Below are 7,048 nucleotides of genomic sequence, written 5' to 3'. Positions count from 1 at the left end.
TAAAATGGAGTGTTACAGGCGTGTAGAGCAACTACCCATTGGTAACACTCAAATGACATTTTACATTAGCTGGTCTCGTGGCCATCTTCTTTTCAGGAGCCTCGGAGGATTGTCAGGACTAGGGGGTTTGGGTGGTTAGGGAGTTTATAATGGAAGGAGTGATATCTGGTTCGGGCTAGATGGGTTACCTAAAGAACATTAAGGTCTTTATGTATGATTTTATTTGTGAAAAAGTAAGGAGCATTGAGGATTTATTGATTAATTGAGGATTAAGCTCAAACCCATATGTCCAGATTGGCCTTATTACAGTCATGTAGATCAGTCTTTTGCAATGGATTGGAAGTTTAGAACGTTTGTCTAGTAAGTGCTGTAATAGTTGAAATCGACGTGCAGTTTCCTGCCTTTTCAGTCTTGTAAGGATTCCAGATTAATTGTTTGTCCAATTACAATTGGACTACAGTCCAAGGTAGCGACTCTGTACGACAGTGGTAAGCGTTTCATAATAAATTTATTTATTTACCATTAAAGTTTCTATTAGAAAAATATGAAAAATCTCATATTTTTTTCATAAATTATATATAATCAACATCTGAAATAGTATAATCCTTTCGAATCCAACCTTCGAAACCTGTAAACGTATAACGATAGAGTTACAATCTATCAAGGAGGTTATAACACCAAATATAATAAGATGAAATCTTTCCTTCCCTTAACGAATTCCCAAAATCAGGGAACCAGATCTAATTCACCTAAAAAAGAACACCGCAATCAAATTTTGGACTATCTTTAGATGGTGTATGGATTATGTAAGATTCTGTTACATAATCTTAATAAAAGGATATAATTAGAAAAAACAATAAACCGATAAAAATGAAAATGCTTTCTGTGGAAACGGTGTAAAATATCAAAATACATAATATATAACATACACAGCTGAATATAAATTACATATTAGGCAACAGTTGATTATCCTAAGCGAAGAAACATAATTCCAATATAATTAAAAAAATAAATAAAAAACATCCAATGGAAAATGGGTCCGATAGAATCTACAGAAGTATTTACACGAAAAAGATTGTTAATTTCAAAATATCTGACCTAATTCAAATTTCCCTGTTCTTTATTAATTAAATTAAATTTTTTCTTTGAATTATCAAGTCCAACTTTCGTTTAAATACTTTACTATGGTTCGTAACAATATGTGAGAATTTGCTGGATTAAAATATTCCACAAAACTGACGAAACGCATTGTTCAATTGGCTCTTTATTTAAAAAAGAAAATAATTGATAATTATTGCAATTATTATTTAAGAATCGCATCAAACAACTTTCAAAATCTAACAGGAATTTGTCCAAATGATTTTAATATTTACGAGAAATGAAACTAATTTTAAAAATACATTTTTTTTTTTAATAGAAAACTTTCTTCACTGAATTAAATTATTCCCTCCTATATTAATATGATCAATGAAATTGTATTGACAGTTAATATGAAGAAATACTTGATTATACAACAATGTTTTCTGAATTCCATACCAGCTTCACTGAACATTATAAATATCTTACGTTACGATCTCCTATCAGGTAGTGCAAAATAATTCCACAAAACTGACGAAACACACTGTTCAATTGGCTCTTTATTTAAAAAAAAGAAAATAATTGATAATTTATGTAATTATTATTTAAGAATCGCATCAAACGACTTCCAAAAACTAACAGGATTTGGTACAAATAATTTTCATATTTACGAGAAATGAAACTAATTTTTAAAATGAGTTCAAAAAAGTAGTTAAAAAAATTATAAAAATATTCAATTAAACAGAATTAAAAAACCTGAACATATATCTGACTTTGAAAGCATTCATCAATAGTTTTTCTAACAATTAATTATATTTCAATCTCTAAAATTGTTACTTATATGATTTAAATAATCATCGAAAAATATAAAAATAAATTCATATAAAATGCACTGAAAAATCAGTATCTCAAAAAAACCATTCGATGTACAGATGTCTATTAGCATTCAAATAAATTTTTCGTACCTTTCATTCAAACAGAATTAGTATACATATATAATACATGAAATGTATTATGCACAGAGTCTTCTCATTTATACGCACTTAAATAAAAGCTAGTTAAATGTACTAGAAAGTAGTTTATGAAGTTTATATTCCTAGGAGTAGTAATATTCACGATAATCGACAAAATAAATTCATGAAATTTTGATTTCTTATTGCTCGGAAAAAAATTTAGGTAATGAAAAAATGAATTTCAGAAACTATAAGACGAACAGATGGCTGCCCGCACTCCAATCAAAGTTAGTTAAATGTACTATAAAGTAGTTGATAATGTTTATCTTCGTAAAAGTAGTAGATTTTATGACATTTTCAAAAACATTTTCCGAACAACTCAAATTAACAGTTTGTGATTTATTACTTTCATTTTTTAAAATTTATTTTATAAAATCATACAGAAAGACGTTAATGTTCCCTATGTACTCGATCTAGCCCGAACCAGCTATCACTCCTTCCATTATAAACTCCCTAACCACTCAAACCCCCTAGTTTCTAATCTTGCATCCTCTTCCATTCCTGACAATCCTCCGAGGCGCCTGAAAAGAAGATGGCAACGAGACCACGTAATGTAAAATTTCATTAAAATGCTACCAATGGGTAGTTTCTCTACACGCCTGTAACACTCCAAATTTAACTTGGAACAGATTTACTAAACGTATTATAATGTACAGTTGTAAATAGCAATAAATAAATATTTTAAAAAAAATTATTTATTGTTATTTACAACTGTATAAAAATATATAAAACCAGTGAATTTGCAATAAGTTATAAAATGACATGACAGAAACATGTGGAGAGTCTACCCAATGATGAACTGCAATAACATTTCTAGAGAAATCTCGGGACCATCTCCTTTTCAGACACCTGGAGAGGCCAGGTTAGAAACAAGTGGGTTTGGCTTGTTGGGAAGTTTATCATGGAAGGATTGGTATCTACTTCTGGCTAAATCGGCAACATATGGAACACTGAGGTCCAGATGGATCACTTGAATTGTGACAAAGTAGGGAGCATTAAGGATTTTATAAAGGGTTTTGACTAGAAGGATTGGATACCAGAGGAATTCGATGGTTTAGTGTAGCCCTAAACCTCTACTCCGTATATCCAGATAGGCCTTATTTTAGTCAAGTAGATCAGTTTATGTAAAGGATTGGAAGGTTAAGACTGTTTTTCTAGCAAATGTTGCATTAATTGGAATCGACGAGCAGTTTCCTGTCCTTTTAGTCTGTTATGAGGATTTCATACGGAAACTACTGACAGTTTGTCCAGTTGTAGTCCTACGAAGACGATTTAATTTCAGAAATTTTGTCCATAATCCAAATTTTGCAGTAATTTAAATTTAAATAAGTTTTAAAATGTCAACAATGTCAAGCATACTGAACAACTTTTGGATGCTCAAGAGAATCGTAAATTTATTGGAAAGTACACCTTCATAAAAATACATATTTCATGATCTGACGGGAATGGAAAACAAAAAAGGCAACAAATTTCCTTATTAAATAAGTTTCAAATACATTCTCAATTAGATTTATCAATAGATGAATGCCATAAAATCGAATCATGTATTAATAAAAACAAATAAACTGTCACAAAATACATACCAATGCTCACTAAAAGTGCGTGTCTAATTTATAAAGATTTATTGTTAAAATTACAAAACTGATCATTTTTGTGTAAATCAGCTACAAAAACTAGATTATTGAAACAAGTGCAAGTATTGTTTAACTACAATTTTGAGTGCCAGCTATACGCCATACACAAGGTAAATTAGTGATAAGTCTCGAGCTTAATTAAGTGAAGTTCTTATTCACTAATTACTGTATAGCAAAAATATAATTTGTAATGCCTAAAATTTTATTGTTGAGTTTTTCTTGTCGTAGTATTTAGATAAGGTGAATCTCTTTGAGGGTTTCTGATTTACTGATCAGATATAAGAAATTAACATTTCCAATTATCATTTTTAAATCAATTCATAAACTTTTCCAGCTCGTATTGCATTAGTTGTCATACGTGAAATCTTCCTCATACCTCAAAGACCAAGTCAGCTTATAAAGGAAAATGAATACAGGTATGAAGAAAATGCAGGAAATTTCAAATAAAGAAAAAACAACGAATGACATTGGTAAGTCGAAGATCGTTCGGACAAGGAAATAACTAGATCTTTTTAGTTTAAAAAGTAAAATAAGAACAAAAAAATTCTTTCTCAGAAGTGCATTTTATGGTACTACATTATTTATGGAAATTTCACCCACCTTATGCCAATTTAACAGTATGAAATTAAAAGACAAAATTAATTAATAATTTAATATATTATTAGTACTCTTACTATTTATATTATTGGAAAATCATATTAAAAACCAGATTTTCTAAAAATTGAGGTTTAACGAATGCATAAAGACTAATTGGAAAAAAAATTAAGAGTGATTACTGTACTAATAAGAGTGAAGACTGTCCAATTTTGTTGAACTTTAATTAAATATTTCATAGGACAATGTTTAAACGGATACGAAACAATTATATATGTGGAATATTTTTTTCTTTTTCTATTTATAGAATTTAATTGAAATATACAGTCAAGCACTCGATAGAAATGATGAAGTAGAATTTCCTGCGAGTTCACAACTATTTTTTCGAAAACACTAAGCTCTTGAAAAAATATTTTGATGTTAAAGAAATTGTCTACTTTCAAACATGAAAAATTGTTTTATTTCGCTGAACTCATCTATAACATTTTCCTGTATGTAAGAAATACATTGTATAAGTCCGTCCTTACAGAAAAAGATTCCTAGAAAATTCAAAATTTGTTTTTTTTTAAATTTTTGTAAAATCTATTGATTATTTCATTCTAAAAAATTTCAAGAAAAATAATTTCTCAGTATTTAAAACATATTTTAGATACATATAAAGATTTCCCTGTAGGTAGGGAATACATTGTGTATGGATGTGGTTGAAGAAAACGATTCCCAGAAAATTCAAAATTTATGATATTTAAATTTTTTTTTTAAATCTGTTGATTGTTTCCTTCTAAAAAAATCATAAAAATTTGAAGAAAAACACTTTCTTAGTATTAAAAAAATATTTTAGATATTATATATATATTTTAGAGAATACTGTTAATATTAAGTAATACAGACTTAAACATCGTTCGGAAGCATGAGATTTTAGAAAAAAATATTCAACACAGAAAGTTGTAGAAGATAATGCAAAATGAGAATAAACACCAAAATACTTTTATGTTATATACCTTTGTCTGTTCTAACATGAGTTTGTCTGTGCGGGGACATGCGCAGTTTAGCGACTTCATAACGTCCGCTAGTGGCACAAGAGCCCAAGAGGAGAAAACAGGCAGTTATTTCACCCAATATTTGATGTTAGACATCCTGCTATATTTGTTAATTTTTTTTTCAATAAACCTTCCAGTTGAAAAATTGGTCAACAACATTCACATCAATTTACAGAAAACTGCATTTAATAATGTTTCTTATTGCAAAATTTTGGCATTACTCTTTTTCAAAAGTATGGTAGAAATACAAAAATGAAATAGTTTAGTAAAGTATACATTTATTCCATGCTTAATTGTTATGTAATCATTATTATAAATACAAAGAATCATTTTATTGATTTAATCATCTTGCTATTGAAAGTCACTTTTATAGGCCAAGTGAAATTTAAAAAGACAGTTTTTCACTCCAATGTTTTATTAATTTTGTGGAAAAATATGTATATTTTCTAGTCAAAATTGATTCTGTCAAGTATAAATAAGTAAGGGGGGATAAAAACTGATGGCGCTTGTTTCAAAACGTTAAAAAAATAATTTTTTCATTCTTACCTCCACATTTTTGAAAATACAACACTAGAAAATCTAAGAGAATTTCATTGAAAGTAGAGTACATGAAATTTTGTCCGAACAACTATAAATCAATTTATTTGTAATAGTCTTGGTACTGAAAGTCTCACATACAGATTAAGTGAAATTTAAAAAGACACTACTTAATAGCTATGGTATTCTTTTTTACAAAACGCAACATTTAATAAAAAAATTACTCAAAAATCAGAAGTTAGTGAATTTATTTTGGGAAAACTATATCTCAAAACCATATCATTCAGATTAAAGCTAGTTTAATGTACTATGAAGTAAATTATAACGTTTATCTTAGTACTTGTAATTTTTATAATATTTATCGAAATAAATTCACTGAAAGTTGATTGCTGATAGTTAGGACAGATTCCTGTCTGCACTAAAAATAAAGCTAATTTAACCCGCTATAAAGTAGTTTATAACACGTATCTTGATAGTGGTGGTAGTTTTTATATGTTCATATGAATGTGAATTTTGCACATGAAATTTTGTCCGAACTAATTAATCAATTTATTTCTCAAATATCATAAAAAAAAACTAAACCAACGATGATAAACAAGTTAAATTTCCTTTATTTGGAGTCTTGGCAGACATACGTAGGTCTTATAGATAGAGAGATATATTTTTTAAAAAATCCAACATTTTATACGAATAACTAGAAAACTAAAATTTTGTGAGTTTATTTTTGCAAATATCATGAAAACTACGAAGGTAAAGGTCATAAACGTCTTTATAGTCCATTAAACTAGCTTCAATTTGAGTGCTAACAGACATCTGTACGTCACATAGTTCCTCAGATATAGATTTCTCAAAATAAATTAACCTTTTAATAGATTTTTAATAAATTTTGCTTTTTAAAAAGCTATAGCTCGACTATTTAAACTAAATAGCTCTAACAGGGCTCAAATTTTAGCAAATTTACTCTATTTTAAATGATGTTCATCTAGGTTTTCCAGTGTTGGTAATTTAAACGATATAGAGCTCACCATCATTTAGTTCACCTAGGTTTTCCAGAGTTGGTAGTTTTAACGATATAGAGCACATCATCATTTAGTTTTCCTACGTTTTCCAGAGTTGGTAGTTTTAACGATATGGAGCTCATCATCATTTAGTTCTC

Source organism: Halyomorpha halys, unplaced genomic scaffold (genome assembly GCF_000696795.3).
Source record: "Halyomorpha halys isolate HHAL.00 unplaced genomic scaffold, Hhal_1.1 Scaffold30.1, whole genome shotgun sequence".
NCBI lineage: Eukaryota > Metazoa > Arthropoda > Insecta > Hemiptera > Pentatomidae > Halyomorpha > Halyomorpha halys.
Note: the sequence above shows the minus strand (reverse complement) of the source record.